General features: G+C 42.7%; 1 protein-coding gene across 2 annotated transcripts in view; it reads right to left on the bottom strand.

Annotated features, from left to right (window-relative positions):
• S1PR2 (sphingosine-1-phosphate receptor 2) overlaps positions 1 to 16,901 on the bottom strand; it is a 43,163-nt gene that overhangs the window by 25,114 nt on the left and 1,148 nt on the right. The gene's annotated exons all lie outside the window — the stretch shown is intronic.

Raw genomic sequence — 16,901 nt, 5'->3', positions numbered from 1 at the left:
GGAGAACTGTGTGCATCACTAGGCAGTACAGTGTGCTCATGATCATAGTATGTTATGACAGATAGTCCTTATCAGGTTAATGTGTCAGTGCCGGGGTGTGTGTGAGGCCCCATCTGAAGCCTGCAAGTTCCTGAGCTCTGTTCTACTCTGCATTGTTCAGCACTGCAATAACAAACACTACTGTGGATGAGACGGGTTTGGTCTCCTGTAGAGAACTGACCCTAATAGCTATTGTTGTCTGAACCACAAAGAAGGCTTCAGACACGGTGTATTAATAAGGTTGACACTGCAGGGGTGGACAAGATAACATTGAATTCAGGAGCCTGTCAGTGAAACCTAGGAGCCAACAGGATATTTTCAGAAGCCAGGGAAGGTAAATGGTGTATACGTTGACAATAGAAACGACTAAACTAACAGAATCCTAAATATAATGAAAAACTATCATTGTGGGACAACTGATCTGGATTCTAAATTTAATTTGACCCTGGAGTGAAAAACACTGCAATAAGTGGTTCACGTATATGTTCAGACTCAGGGGTTTTAGCCCCAACTGGCAAGGTGAGGGCACCATAAACTTGATGTGTCTGATGGAATAGCTTGTCGCCAAGGACTGATGGTCTACGTTTGAGTGGGTGTAAATATCATGATAGTGTTTCTACAATGTTATAGCATGTATATATTATGTTTTTATGTATTTACATACAAGGTCTGGAATTGAACTCATGACCCCACTGCTGTGAGGCAGAAATGCTAACCACTTAGCCACCGTGCTGCAGTGCTTGATTTAGGAGCAGAGCTGTGCCATATGTAAGATGTGCACAGATAGAACTGAGCTGATTCATTCTGATGGATGAGCGGAGGAGGAGAGGGAGGGCCACATGTGCTCATTACTATGCGTGTGTTCTGTAGCTCCCCACTGACTCCTCCTCCAGGCATGGTGGACAGACATGCAACGTGACTGATTTGAGGCAAATATGGAAATGCACCACTCTTCCCTACATATATGCCTTAGTAGTGGGACCCCTATGCTGATTAAAAGAAAGGGTACACTTATAGCATTAATCTCACATTGAAGTTTTTTTCCCCTTTATTTAGCAAGTTAAATACATTTTAAGCATGCATCTGATAGATAAAAAGCATATGAGAACCAGCAAATTTTGCAGTGTGATGTAAACTCCTAGGGTCCACGGGTATTGATGAATGATAAGTCTCTTTAATCAGAATGCTGTAGAGGTAAAAAGAGCATTACAAGATGTCTCTGTTACTAGTGTTAATTAGCTATCCTCCTACAGATCATTTTCTCCTTTTCAGTTCCTGCCTGGAGGGCAAACAATAATGGCTGCCAAAAGTTCACCATTCTCAGCATGTCATGTGAAGGCGGAGGGAAAGGATGTGACAGTGAAAATAGAGCTCAGAGGGGAGTGCCAAAGCCTCTCTGCTCACTGCACCATGTCTGTCTCTGCTCACTGCACAATGACTGTCGTCATTGTAGACACATTACACTGTGGAAAATCTGACGAATTATCAATCATTAATAACAGTCTGAAGAAAAATAGGGAAAAAGGTAAGCTATATCTTATAGCCTGCTACAGTGATTTATGTTACAAACACCTTGCTCTTTAAAAGGACATTTTCCAGAACAGGTATACCTACCTGCTACTGGCCAGGGGGCATGGTTTTGAAACCTCCTCCCCTCAATGACGGAGATCCCCTTTAAGTGTTTAACTGTTGATTTCAGTCTAGTTGTTTTAGTAAACAACTAGGGGGAATTCAAGGGCTGAGTCAATGCCTTGTGCTCAAGCCTCAGGTATGTGTCATTAACTGAATTACACATTAAGCACCTTGTTCAACTTTACAATAACTCCCTCTCTCTGCAATCTTAAAATTACTTAGTTGGTGCTCTTATGAGAAGCTAAGAAACACGCACCTTCCTTTATCAGCTCTGAATGATGTACTCACGCAGCTGTGAAGAATGCAAAGCTTTGCGGTCAACATAATGAGGACAAGCAACTACAACCGAAAGCTCATTTTCAATAGCACAGATGTTTATGTTTTTCTCAATCTCCATATTAGTAAATAATAAATAAATCTATTAAAAGCAATACCTAACCATAGTAAAAACCATCCCCAGGCTGGTCTGCGCAGGGCTGGTGCTTTCATGGTTGGGGGGGTCAGGGTTGAAAGAGACAGCAAAGCGCTCCTCTAACACTGCCACCCCGGTGGACCCAGTATAATAGCAGACCCCTGCCCATTATACCAGAAGAATAAAAATAAGTAAACACACAAGTGATTTTAAATTAACTTTAATTTAATACAAGTCTCTCCAAAACTCTCCACCTGAAAGTTCCCACCCGCACAATAGCGCTGACCGCCACTAAATGATCAAAGAAAGCTGGAGTCTTGGCCAATGCTGGCAAACAATCGCTAGCGTTTTCCCACAATAGCTGCTTGTGATTGGCTGGTGGTAAAAGGGGCGTCTCTTGGACTCCTGCTTTTGACAATTTCACGGCAATCAGTGTTAGTTGTTGTTTTCCCACTTCCACAGAGATCAATAATTAAAGACATCCAAATCTTTATTGATGTGACAAAAAGACAACACTGCTGCAGAACTCCAAGATAATGCGGGATCATTTGGAATACAGATAACTCCATCTGGGTGTTCAAATATCACAGTATTCCATAACTAGCCCATATGAATAGTAATGGTAAGCGCCAAAAAAATTAACTTTTCCCTGGAAACACCACTACAATCAATAGTCAATGAAATTAATGGGAAAATCTCAGAGATTTTCAAAACATCAGCGGTGAAATAATTATTTTTTTCAAATTTATCAAAATCACTACAAATCACATCATTTTGGAAGAAATTTGTTGTTTGACAGATTAGAGAGTTGGGACAATGAATTTTAACAATTTCTAGCAATTTAAAAGAGGTGTGAAAAAAAAAAGACCTTTAGTAGATGCCCCAAGGTGTTGTGGATTTCTTCATGTATTCATTTGTAAGGTTATTTGGCCACTGTGTATTACTACGCCTTTGATGTGTATGAGTCATATTTAATGAAGATATACATATATATAATTTAGCTCAGTTAAGTATTTACAAATCAACCAATCCTGCTGCCACATACCATCATTTGACCCCTAGGAATGTTTGGTGTAATAACTGAGTAAGTAATAAGCTAATCAATGTGGATTCTTGCAACACCTGAGGATACTACTGTACCGATGGCTTTACCTATAATGTAGTGTGTCTGTTATGAAACCATTGCTATCTTTTATATTTCAGTGAAGACAATGAGCCATTGTTCTTCCTGTCACACCAGTGTGTCTCCCTGACAAAGCAAAAAAGTCTGGAATGGTGAGAGGGTGAAGCTGTGTAATGCACCATGTGGCAGAGGCTGTTGTTGTTCAATGTAGACAGAGACTGGTGATGTTCTGTGGGGGCAGAGGCTGTTGTTGTTCCATGTGGCCGAGGATGTTGTTGTTCCATGTGGACAGAGTCGGGTGCTGTTCTGTGGTAATGTGGGCTGGTGTAGTTCTGTGGTAGTGTAGGTTGGTGTTGCTCTGTGAGGCCACAGGCTAGTGTTGCTTTGTGAATATGTTGGTATTGTTCTGTGTGGGCACAGGTTGGTGTTGTTCTGTGGGGGCAGAGGCTGGTGTTGTTCCATGTGGACAGAGGCTTGTGTTGTTCTATGGGGACAGAGACTGGTGTTGTTCCATGGTAGTGCAGGCTTGTATTATTTCGTGGTAGCACAGGCTGGTGTAGATCTGTGGTAGCGAAGGCTTGAGTTGTTCTGTGAGGTCACAGGCTGGTGTTGTTCTGTGAGGTCACAGGTTGGTGTTGTTCTGTGAGATCACAGGCTGGTGTTGTTCTGTGAGGTCACAGGTTGGTGTTGTTCTGTGAGGTCACAGGCTGGTGTTGTTCTGTGAGATCAAAGGCTTGAGTTGTTCTGTGAGGTCACAGGCTTGTATTGTTCTGTGAGGTCACAGGCTGGTGTTGTTCTGTGAGGTCACAGGCTGGTATTGTTCTGTGAGATCACAGGCTTGAGTTGTTCTGTGAGGTCACAGGCTTGTATTTTTCTGTGAGGTCACAGGCTGGTGTTTTTCTGTGAGGTCATAGGCTGGTGTTCTTCTGTGAGGTCACAGGCTTGTATTTTTCTGTGAGGTCACAGGCTGGTGTTTTTCTGTGAGGTCATAGGCTGGTGTTCTTCTGTGAGGTCACAGGCTGGTGTTGTTCTGTGAGGTCACAGGCTGGTGTTGTTCTGTGAGGTCACAGGCTAGTATTGTTCTGTGAGGTCACAGGCTGGTGTTGTTCTATGAGGTCACAGGCTGGTGTTGCTTTGTGAGGTCACAGGCTGGTATTGTTCTATGAGGTCACAGGCTGGTGTTGTTCTGTGAGGTCACAGGCTGGTATTGTTCTATGAGGTCACAGGCTGGTGTTCTTCTGTGAGGTCACAGGCTGGTATTGTTCTATGAGGTCACAGGCTGGTGTTGTTCTGTGAGGTCACAGGCTGGTATTGTTCTATAAGGGTACAGGCTGGTGTTGTTCTGTGAGGTCACAGGCTGGTATTGTTCTGTGAGGTAACAGGCTGGTGTTGTTCTATGAGGTCACAGGCTGGTGTTGTTCTGTGAGGTCACAGGCTGGTATTGTTCTGTGAGGTCACAGGCTGGTGTTGTTCTATGAGGTCACAGGCTGGTATTGTTCTGTGAGGTCACAGGCTGGTGTTGTTCTATGAGGTCACAGGCTGGTGTTGTTCTATGAGGGCTCAGGCTGGTGTTGCTTTGTGAGGTCACAGGCTGGTGTTGCTTTGTGAGGGTGCCGGCTGGTATTGTTCCATGTGGTCATAGGTTGGTGTTGCTCCGTGGGAGTAGAGGCTGGTGTTGTTCCATGTGGGCCCAAACTGTTATTCTTTTGTGGAAGCACAGGCTGCTGATCTTCAGTGTGTGTTATAACAGGTTGGGTATGCTCTATGACCTGCCTATGTAGATAGCACAACCCCTAAAAAAATAATCAGCAGCTTGAAAATTTTCACTTACAAAATTGATGGCTCCTAACTTTTGTTCATATCTCCTAAATTTCAGGCCTGGCGTAAAGGCTTTTTACACCTGCAATTACACCATGATTTCAAGCTGCATTCCCCACACTGAATTTACATATATTCTGTAAGAGCTGAATCCTTGTAATACAGATATCAGAAATGGAGGCAGCCACAGACCTCTTTAATCTCTAACTGCACACATAAAATAATTGTCTAGAGGTCTTTACACCTCTATGAACTACAAGTGTGATCCAGCTGTCTAAAGCCCCATCACCTCTAAGAATAGTCCTGTCGCTCACATGTTAGCCAGTATAGCTTTAGTTGACGTATAATGTAGTTTTACTTTATGGACAAGAATAGAATCAGATCGAGCTGTCTGGAACTAATTAACCAATGGTGATGTGCCTCATTCTCCTTAAACACAGATAAACCTATGGCGAAGAGCTGCAATCTGCTTGGATTGAGAAACTGTAGGGAATGCCCAGCATAGTGATTATTATTACATATCTGTCTTTCCTTAAGCAACTTCACTCTCCAAATCCACAGCACTGTCTGTACTTCCCATAACTCTTAAGATCTGAGATGGCCAAAGACATATGCTCAAGCTTCGTGTAAATATACAGACATTTGTTTGCTTTCACAGACACGCACATGTACCAACGTGGACCTATATAAACTTTTGGACACAAATTCCCAAACCGTACATTTTACCATCACGAAGCACTTCTTTCTACAGACAACCATGGTGAGGGTACTATGAAGATGGAATATAATAGTCAGACAGGCTTTGTGATTCATTAGAGGAGTAAAGTAGATAATGACAGAGCATCAAGCTCGCCTCGGGGTGCCACTGAGCCAATTGCCTGGTATAGCAGCATGTGTGGTTATCTTAGCTGTAAATGTCCTGCCTAACATAATACTTGCCAACCTTTTTAAAGTTCTTTCCGGGAGATCCCAGGCAGGGGGGCGTGGCTGGAGGGCGGGAGAAGCGGGGTGTGGTGAATCGCGTCAATTTGGCCCCGCCCAGTGACAAAATGCCGTTTTGTTGCGGGGGGCGGGCCAAAATGACACGATTCACCGTGAATCGCGTCATTTTGACAGCAAGATGCCGTTTGCGGGATATTTGCCTGCTCTCCCAGTAGTCCTGGAGATCTACCCAAATTTCGGGAGTCTCCCGGACATTCCCGGGAGAGTTGGCAAGTATGCCTTACATCCAGATTGTACTCACCTGTTCTGACCCTGTCCACAACACCTCCTGGCCTCTCATATCTCCTTGCATGTCTGTAGCCTCCCTCTTGCCCAATACAGACAATCACACTGACCAGGTTATACCCACAATCCTATAAAAAGCTCTTACGCCAGGCTCTGGACAGTCATCTTCATATATTTTTTTATATATATATATATATATATATATATATATATATATATAAATATATAAATATATATATATATATATATATATATATATATATATATATATATATGTTCAGTAACGCCACGCGGTACAATTTGTGCTTTATCAGTTCCCAGAAGTTCACACTTTGCACAGTACAATGTGTTCAGGTTTGCAGCACTACTTGATGGTACGTGAGTATAAGCAGGCTAGCCGAATTACACATAACCCGCATGTGCGGTGTTTCCCCCTTCTTCCCCCATCACTCTATTACTTCCTGTCACGCAGCTGTCTTATCTGTGCATAGCTGTCTACCCTCCTGTAACCCTTCCACTGCCAGGAAAGAACCAAACACAAGAATCACAGAGACTGACATAGCAGAAGTTAGAACATTAGAACACTTTTCATGACATTGCATGAGCTGAGCAGCGATAGTTACATGTATGAGATTAGACATAGCGACGTGTAAACATTTTTATAGCATTTACAGGCTTTCAACTAGGTATTTTAAAATGATAATCATTTATTTATATAGTACCAGCAATACCAATACCTGCTCCTTTATAGACTAAATTATCTAACACACACTAGGGTTAATTTTGTTAGCTGCTAATTAACCTACCAGTATGTTTTTGTTGTGAACAGGAGCACCAGGAGACAACCCAGGCAAACATACAGATAAGGCCCTGGTCGGGAACCGAATGCGTGACCCCAGCACAATGAGGCAGAAACGCTAAAGCAGCACCGTGGCCTAGTGGTTAGCACTTCTGTCTCACAGCACTGGGGTCATAAGTTAAATTCCCGACCATGGCCTTATCTGTGTGGAGTTTGTATGTTCTCACCGTGTTTGCGTGGGTTTCCTCCTGGTGCTCCGGTTTCCTCCCACACTCCAAAAACATACCAATAGGTTAATTGGCTGCTATCAAAATTGACCCTAGTCTCTCTGTGTCTGTCTGTGTGTTAGGGAATTTATACTGTAAGCTCCAATGGGGCAGGGACTGATGTGAGTGAGTTCTCTGTACAGCGCTGCGGAATCAGTGGCGCTATATAAATAAATGGTGATGATGATAAACTACTGAGCCACCGTGCTGCCCAGTGCCTACTGCTGCATTACAATGGTGTTCTGTTCATTGTGTTTACTGTTTATCTATTTATTTATTTATTTTGCTACTCAATCTTTTTCATGTACCTACCAGTAATAGTAAAGAGGGTGTTAGATATAAATAAAGCTGCTGGGGACAGCATCTACCCTGGATTAAGCACTGGATATCAATTACAGAATATTCAGTACTCCCCTAAATCCCCACCCCCGTCACGTGACTCCTATCGCTGTAACTCTCCGTGAATCCACCGCCTGCTGCATCTCATCTACCAAATATAAATACATGGAAATGATTCATCCCAAGTTGAAAAAAATGGTTAAATGTTTAGAATATATAAATCATTTTTAATTTTCATGAAATCAATCCATTTTTAATTATCAATAAATATTTTTTATAATTATATTATATTACATACATCCCAACTTCCTGTGTGTCGGGACAAATGTGCCGACGGGACTGCCCCATCAAAATCTGGACAGTTGTCCAACATTAGACAGTGTCTAATTTGGTCACATCCGTAGGATCTTTGACGCCTTTTCTGGAAACCGTTAGTGCAGTTGGAAGATGACCACACACAGAGACCAATAGTGATCATCATCTGACCTGATTTAGAGACATTTCCTTATAATGATACGTTTATTATTAGGCTTGTTTTGTGGAAACAGAAGATGCTAATTTGGTGGCTTAGTGGTTAGCACTTCTGCCTCACAGCAATGGGGCCATGAGTTCGATTCCCAACCATGGCCTTATCTGTGTGGAGTTTGTATGTTCTCCCCATGTTTGCGTGGGTTTCCTCCGAGTGCTCTGGTTTCCTCCCACATTCCAAAAACATACTAGTAGGTTAATTGGTTGTTATCAAAAAATTGACCCTAGTCTGTGTGTATGTTAGGAAATTTAGACTGTAAGCTCCAATGGGGCAGGGACTGATGTGAGTGAGTTCTCTGTACAGCGCTGCGGAATTAGTGGTGCTATATAAATACATGATGATGATGATATTACAGCTTGCAGATTTAGTAAATTTGTCTTGCTGAGCAAAACATGTCATGTCAGACCTAAATATATTAGTAATATCTGTCAAGTTTCTAACCACAACAATTTAAAGCTGACCTATAATAAGTCAATGACAGGAAAGGAAATGTCTAATTCCCCCTTTTCTTTTAAGGGATATGATAAAAATCCATGTAGCCTGGTACGTGTACTGTACATTGTAGCACTTGCAATGACTGTATGGAATGCTCACAGCATTTGTTGTTATTAGCTTGAAAAGTCAGAACACTTTACAGCATTAGGTCAGTGAGGCAAAGGGAAGGTACCGCGTCAGCCCTTATTAAGATGGACGCAACATACAGTATGCTTAGAATGCTTGTGACAATATGTGCATATATATATATATATAACCTCCAGCTCAGACTAAGTGACGCCAGTACCTAGTGGAGAATGTATGTTTTACTTTTACTAATGTGTATTCTCCGGCATCTTGTGGTCATACGTACATATAGCCAATTTGGCCCAAGATAAAAGTGTATGTTTAACAATTGTTATAGAATGTGGGAGTGATTTGCAGGATATGTGGAAGCTGGCTGCAGGCAACTGTTTGGGTGTTCTGCTTGTGGGAGCAGGAGAGTGAGAGGTTCACTAGCCTGCAGCACGAACACTGAGTAGTGTAGCCGCTTAGAAGATGACGTTGATGTCGCCAGGGCTCATGGGGAGGTGTGCAGCTCAGCACACACACAAGTGTGTTTGTTGGAGAGTGATCAGCTATGCTTCCGGTTTGTAATCGTGGCGCAAACTCTGATGTGATAACTTGAGGGAGAAGATGTAGCATCCTACCTTGGCTGCATCACCCCTTCCCGCACATGATCTAATTAAATGTCTGGCGTACTATGTCTCCTTATATCTATAAATGCAATGGGGTCCAGGAGGCCCAGATAGTGTTAGACTACCGTGTCTTTGGACTCAGATCTGAGAGCTGAGGAGCAGCAGTGCCAGAGGCCTAGCCAATAGCCCCGGAAGCAGCCTTGACACCCAAAGGCTCCAGCTTTCGGCGCAGCTTACACTCTAATTCATCTCCCCGCTGTCCTTTGTTGAGCCATGTGTTCTTGATTCAGGCCTCTGCTAGTTACCCGTTACCCGTCCTGATCCAAGTGGTCAGGAAGAATTCAGTGCGTGAGCTGTTCCTGGTGGCAGAGAAGGAATCTGGTGGTGGCAGCGATCATACACCTACAACTGAGGATACCACCTTGGTGTGCTGTTGACATCCACAGTCAGAGCAAGCTGCGCCAAAAAGCATGGTGAAACGTGGTAGCATAGTAAGCATAGTAAGGTGGACATATGGGCATGTATGTCCACCTAGATACCAACATAAGTTTACTGATTGGCTTTAATGTGCCTGTGGTAGAAAAAGTAGAATGTAAGCTTGTGTTTTTAGGGATGCTTAAGAAGTATTTGTATGTGACTGCCACTAAGTAACTTTGATTTGGTGATTTTGCCATTAAGTCGGGAAGCACGGTGGCTTAGTGGTTAGCACTTCTGCCACACAGCACTGGGGTCATGAGTTCATTTCCCGACCATGGCCTTATCTGTGTGGAGTTTGTATGTTCTCCCCATGTTTGCGTGGGTTTCCTCTGGGTGCTCCGGTTTCCTCCCACAATTCAAACACATACTAGTAGGTTAATTGGCTTCTAACAAATTGACCCTGTCTGTCTGTCTGTGTGTGTGTATGTTAGGGTATTTATATTGTAAGCTCTATTGCGGCAGGGACTGATGTGAGTGAGACTATCTATCTATCTATCTATCTATACATAGGTATATATATATACAAACACATTTATGCAACTAATACTTTGTTTTTTAAATGCTTTACAAAAAGAAAACTTTTTTAGCCTCAGTGTCCAGCAATGGTGTAATCCTTACTTCTTCCCTTTAGTCAAAAATCTTCCAAATGTTTGAATGGAGAGCCCTGAATATCCTCTCCCTGATAAAACGACTCTGTGTGTAAACACAGCCATGGATAGTGTGGCCTTGCTTTACTTTTACGGTGATATTACTGACTGACAAGTAAAGAACTAGCTATCAGATGGAAAAACTTCTGAGATTTAGTTCACCGGTTGACAGAGGCTATTTGCCTGGACTCTTGTTTATGGCTAGTTGCTGGGTGTATTACTCGATAAAGCGGAAAGAGTTAAGCCCATAGTAGTTGGTGTGTGAGAGTGGCCCCAGAACCTTTGTCTGTCTCATCTGAGGGAGAACATCTGTTCCGGAATGTTATACAGGCGCAGGAGAGAGAACATGTGGGCTGAGATGTGACATCCTAGTTTAACCCTTGTGTTACTAAAAAGCAGCCTGGGGATGGGAGGGTAAGAAGCCTGAAACCCAGGGTGGAAGGGTCAGCAGTTTGTGTCAAGAGGTTTAAGGATAAACAATTTGGGAGGAGGTGGCTTTTTTTTTTTCATGTACAGAGAACAGCAAAGGCAGACTAATATGAGAATAAAATAGACAACAGACTTAATGTCAGGATAGCACAGAAAGAAGACGTTGCGTGGATATAGCGTGGCACATACTCTGCCTGGAGAGAGTGGGGAACATACGGTGTGAGGACAGACCAGTGGGCTTATTTATCAAATGGAGAAAATCCATGGATAGATCTTCTCCCTATCTGTCCAAGGGTCACCGGCAGTGAAAGCAGTGCTACCATCGGCGATGGCCCCCGCCAGAAGAAAGAGCTTTGCCCGGTATCACCGGTAAAGCCTATGTAACAGGGACTGCGGCGGTACAAGTGCCACAGCAATCCTCCTTCCTGAGATGGCGACAGCAGGAGAAAATGAACGAAAGATGCTTTATTATTTCAATAAAGTATTTTTGCAATTGTTAATAGCATTAAAAAAAAAATTATTATTATTATTTTGTTTATTAGTGGAACTGAAATCACTGAAATCACTATGCCCGGTCAGGCATTTGCATATCTATTGAGACTGGCCTGGCGAATTGTTAAAAGTTAAGCCTTAGCGGTCCCAGCCAGCTCAGCTGCCCATAGGATATTTTATTATAAACTGCGGCGTAAATTACTTTCTATTGCCGCAATAAATATTATGGCCCGGGACTGATAACTAGGCCCATATCTGGATACAGTTGGAGGAAGACTGTGTCTGGAGAGAATGGTGAGCAGACATTGGCCGAGATGCAGAGTTAAACGTACACCAGCTTGTGTAGCATGAATTGCGCAAATTCGCTCTGTGCGTGCCCACAAAGAGAATAGACACATATCCGCCAATATAAGCCTGTGCATCTCTGGCATGTGCGACTTCTTACTACTGGAGTCGAGGAGCAGAGGGGGGAACAGGCGTAAGAGAGAGTCATACATATGAGGCTCATGCAGACCTGCAATAACACAAATATACACCTCTTAGGAGATGTATCTTTTGCACCTGCTACAGGGAAGGTGCAAATACACAATGAAGATGATGACTTGGCATAAACTAACCGTAAGCTGCCTGTGTAGAGCCGGACGTATCACGAGAGGTGCACACCTCTGTATTTGGGCTAAAATATGCTGTTTTTCTGTTCACTTTTTTTAAAAAAAAATATCTCCGCTCATTTTGTGGCTAACTCTGCATCAGGCCCGATGTGGATAGATTGGTGGGCAGACGTTCTGGAGAAAAGTGGCTGCAGAGAATATTTACTATATATTGTACAGGTACAGAGCTTTATAAAGTCACACGAGAACGGGCGGCACTATTTATTGGGATAGGATAGGTATCAGTGTTCTGGATACAACGGGCAGATGAATTCCAGGACAGATCTGACAGTAACCTGTGGTGAGATAGAGTGGTCAGGAGAATGTTTTGTGTAGAATGGGCAACTGCCTGTATTGAGATAAAAATGGTAACATATTTTGGATGGGTGTTGGATTGAATCTGGCAGCAGACTGTTTGGATAGGACGGCAACAGAAATGATCTAGATAGAGACTGTGGCTTGGATAGAATGGGCAGCAGACAGACGGTGGATAGAATGGGCAGCAGAATGTGTCGGATACAAGCTAGCAGCAGACTGAATGTAATAGGCAGGAAACTATTTGTATAGAACAAGCAGCAAAAATGTGTAATGGGCAGTGAACTGTCATGATGATGTCAAGTTACAGACTGTCCCTGGCGAGAGGCAGAGGACTGTGTCTGGTTTGAATGGGTCACAAGCTATGAGCTCGATGTGACGTTTATACTTCTGCACGATGACTTTTTCAGATTTTTCTTTCGTGTCCACAGAAACCTCGGAAAACTAAGCTGTGGAGGTCTCCTGAAAGCGAAGATTAGGCGTGCACTATTAAAATGCACTGGGAGGTCTATTCATATGCAACCAGTCCAAAACCAACGCGTTTTGCTGGGCGATTTTCAAACGAGGTTGTCTGAGTGCTGAAATAAAATTAGTAAGTTTATTATTGTTTGCTAAACTTCAGTAACACAGTTCTGTAGGGAGCACACCCTTACCTGCTCAAGAGGAATTTCCAGAATAATGTGCCACATATTTGAAAAGATCTAGGGCCCTTGAAAAAGTGGGTGATAAATATACTGTCATTAAATACCTGAAACCGAAATGACATCTCGCCACCCAACCCATTACACAAATGCCTAGAATTGTTTCTGTGTGAGGATAAGTTTATGCATTTCAATGATAAGAGGTAGAAGGTACAGCAGTGAGTATATGGAAAAAGCAATGTGTGTACTAGTGTAATAAGGGATACAGATGGTGACTTACTAATGGTGCTGAAAGGTTCAGCTCTGTAATAAAACCATTGCAATCAATCAGACATTTGCGTTCATTGTTTAAATTGCACTTGACAGTGAAATTGGTTGCTATGAGTTTAGTGCAGATTTGCACCTTTGAGCAATGTTGAATAATCCCATACTCGCCGACCTTTGAAAAGTGGATTCCGGGAGATCCCGGGCAGTGGGTGTGGTTGGAGGGTGGGAGGGGGCGGGGCATGGTCAGTCGCGTCATTTTGATCCCACCCCCACGGCAAAAACATCATTTTGTTACTGGGGCGGGGCCAAAATGATGTGATTCACCGCGAATCGCGTCATTTTGACAAGTAAATTGCCGTATGCAGGATACTTGCCTGCTCTCCTAGGAGTCCAGGAGACCTACCCAGATTTCGGGAGTCTCCCAGACATTCCGGGAGAGTTGGCAAGTATGAATAATCCTCAATGTGGGTTCTGCATTTGCAGTGGACAACTGTGTGTGGATAAAATTATAGATTACCCAGTGGTCTTAGGGAGGTTACCTACAGGCATAAAGTGACACATGCAATAGTGTTTGACATGGGTTGTGTAACCAGCGCAGTAACAAACACTAGTTGACTCCAGTGGGTAACTGGCCTTAAGATAAATATGACTGCTTCTGTGTAGGATGATTTATACCATGATTCAGTGGAGGAAGTGGGGGTGTAAATGGTGGTATGATGATGATGATGCCATAACCCACGTCTCCTACAACCTTCATTGGAAAACTATCCAATTCTATTCACTTACATTTCCATTACATTTTTCACACCACCACTTCTAAATGTCCACTTCGACCACTGCCATGAATACCGGTACATTGATCTCAAACCCTTTTCTATTTAATTTACACCCCCTCCTCTAGCTTCTTTACCTCCAATCTAACCTTCAGATCTGACAGATGATCCATGCCAAATGATTAAATATTCTTCATAAAGCACTGTGTACTATGGCGGCGCTGTATAAACAATAACAATACAAGAACATAACTGAAAATGATACTAAACATCAACTGTCTGAAACTCATTCTGTTCAATCTCTGTCTTGCGATCGCACAGCCACACCTTTCACTGGTCTGTGCATTCTCCTCCTGATTCATATTGCTAGAGACAAACCAACCATTAAGGACGGTTTGAAATTTCACACAGAAATTGCTAGATCGGTACAAGCTTCAGCTAGATAGAACCCATTAAAATAGTTTTGGTTTGTGGAAAAACCTTAACAATGGGAGTAAATAAACGCTGGGAATTGTGGAGAGGTCACATGAATCTCTAAATATAAACCACTGTACATAGCTTTTGAAGCTGTATAATCCCTATAACTCATCATATTACTCTATATATCCTCTCCCTATATCTCCTCCTATTACTCCATATATCTCCTCCTATTACTCTATATAACCTCTCCCTATATCTCCTCCTATTACTCCATATAACCTCTCCCTATAACTCCTCCTATTACTCCATATAACCTCTCCCTAAAACTCCTCCTATTACTCCATATAACCTCTCCCTATATCTCCTCCTATTACTCCATATAACCTCTCCCTATAACGCCTCCTATTACTCCATATAACCTCTCCCTATATCTCCTCCTATTACTCCATATAACCTCTCCCTATAACTCCTCCTATTACTCCATATAACATCTCCCTATAACTCCTCCTATTACTCCATATATCCTCTCCCTATAACTTCTCCTATTACTCCATATATCCTCTCACTATATCGCCTATTACTCCATATAACCTCTCTATATCTCCTATTACTCCATATAACCTCTCGCTATATCTCCTCCTATTACTCCATATAACCTCCCCCTATAACTCTTCCTATTATTCCATACAACTTCTCTCCATAAATACTCCTCTTACTCCATATAACTCATACTTGCCTACTCTCCTGCATATTCAGGAGGCTCCTGAGTTTAGGGGAAACCCCTGGAATCCCGGAAGAGCAGATACTCTCCCGGATCCCGGGCAGAGGCGGGGATTATTGATGCAATTGCATAGTTAAGGCCCGTCCCCTCCGCTAAATGCCGCGGATCAAAACATGGAGCGGTGAGGTGATGGCGTCACCATGACCCCTCTCACACTTCTAGCTGACCTTCCAGAGTAGAGAATGGAAAGGTTGACAAGCATTATACAACTTCTCCATATAACAAGTCTTATTTCTCCATATAACTTCTCTCTGTAACTCCTATAACTCCTTAGAATCGCTCAGTATAATTCCTCCCATTTCAGTATTACACAGCGGTGGAAATACAGCAACTGCAGTGGGTGTGGCCCCTATAGGGGGGCCCAGAAATTGGGGGGCCTTGTAGCAAAGTTGGGGTTCTGCCCCTGATATTACACCCCATAACACATCTCGCTTATATTTATTACTCCTGTACAACTCCCTATCCAAGCGAATTTCAAATCGCATGTCCACGTCACAGACTTCTGGAAGCTCACCCTTAAAACCAATCTGCGCTTATTTTTGCTGATTGGCGAATGCTCAGGAAAATGTACAGAACAGAAACATTAAAAATGTCATCAAAGTCCATCCTACCACACCTATAGGACCAACCCCCTCATCCATTTACACTATCATCCTAAAATACTGCACCGTTTACCCTCATTTATGGCTTAATCCTGAGAGTGAGGGAACAGTGGGACTGTCTTTATTACTAGTCACTTTTGTGTGTCTGACCCTTTTTATTACTTTGTTCAAAGTATACCTAGAAATGCTTTTTCACACAAAAGTGCAACTGAGAAGATTGCCTCCAATTAGAAGTATATGGGCAAGTTCCGATTTTTGGGACCTTAGATGCGGAGAAGAATTCAAGTTGCATGAAGGATATTGCTGGCCCTCCCATAAAGCAGATAATGCGCCTTTAAATGTACTGCCTCCAACTTTTATCCCATTCAAAAAATCCCATCCTGCAAAATGAAAACTAGTTTCTGCACCTCGGTGTAAAACCACATGTGCTTGTAATCTGCCCTCAGCAAGGAGCACTCCCAACCAATCCATTAGTTGGTACAACACACCGGCAGATGCTACCATCTTGGTCCGCAAATTCATGCGCCTATATGTAAAGCAAGGCGAAATTGGGCAAAAGTTGGTGTGAGAATTCCCAAAGAAGGATTTGTGATGTGGTTATATACTTTTGCAGCTAGCAAATGTATATCTGTTTGGTACTGTGCACAAATATATCAGACATATCAAACAGGTAACACTCATCTGGACATCAACAGGCTGAAATTATTTATTTTTTTGGCATTCCTGATATAACATTCTAAACATGTTTTTGTTTTTTAAGTCATTATACTTTGTATCTGTTATGTCACACTTTTACTTCCTTTATCTTTTCTCTCTTGCCCACCTAGTTTATTGAAATGTTCTCTTAATTGCAGTTTCACATATCCCTATGCAAATCATAGTTGTTTCTGTGCTTTGCTGCACTTTTGATATCAACAGCTCTCCTTCAGTCCCACAGCCCATGAAACCATAAGCAGCTCCAGCCTCTCTCACACACACTCAGTTGTGCTCTACACCTTTATCTCCACCTCTCAGCTGCAGTGCATACTACACACCTTCATTCCTGCTGTCT

The sequence above is a fragment of the Mixophyes fleayi genome, chromosome 4 (genome assembly GCF_038048845.1).
Source record: "Mixophyes fleayi isolate aMixFle1 chromosome 4, aMixFle1.hap1, whole genome shotgun sequence".
Classification (NCBI taxonomy): domain Eukaryota; kingdom Metazoa; phylum Chordata; class Amphibia; order Anura; family Limnodynastidae; genus Mixophyes; species Mixophyes fleayi.
Note: the sequence above shows the minus strand (reverse complement) of the source record. Positions and strands in the feature narration are given on the sequence as shown.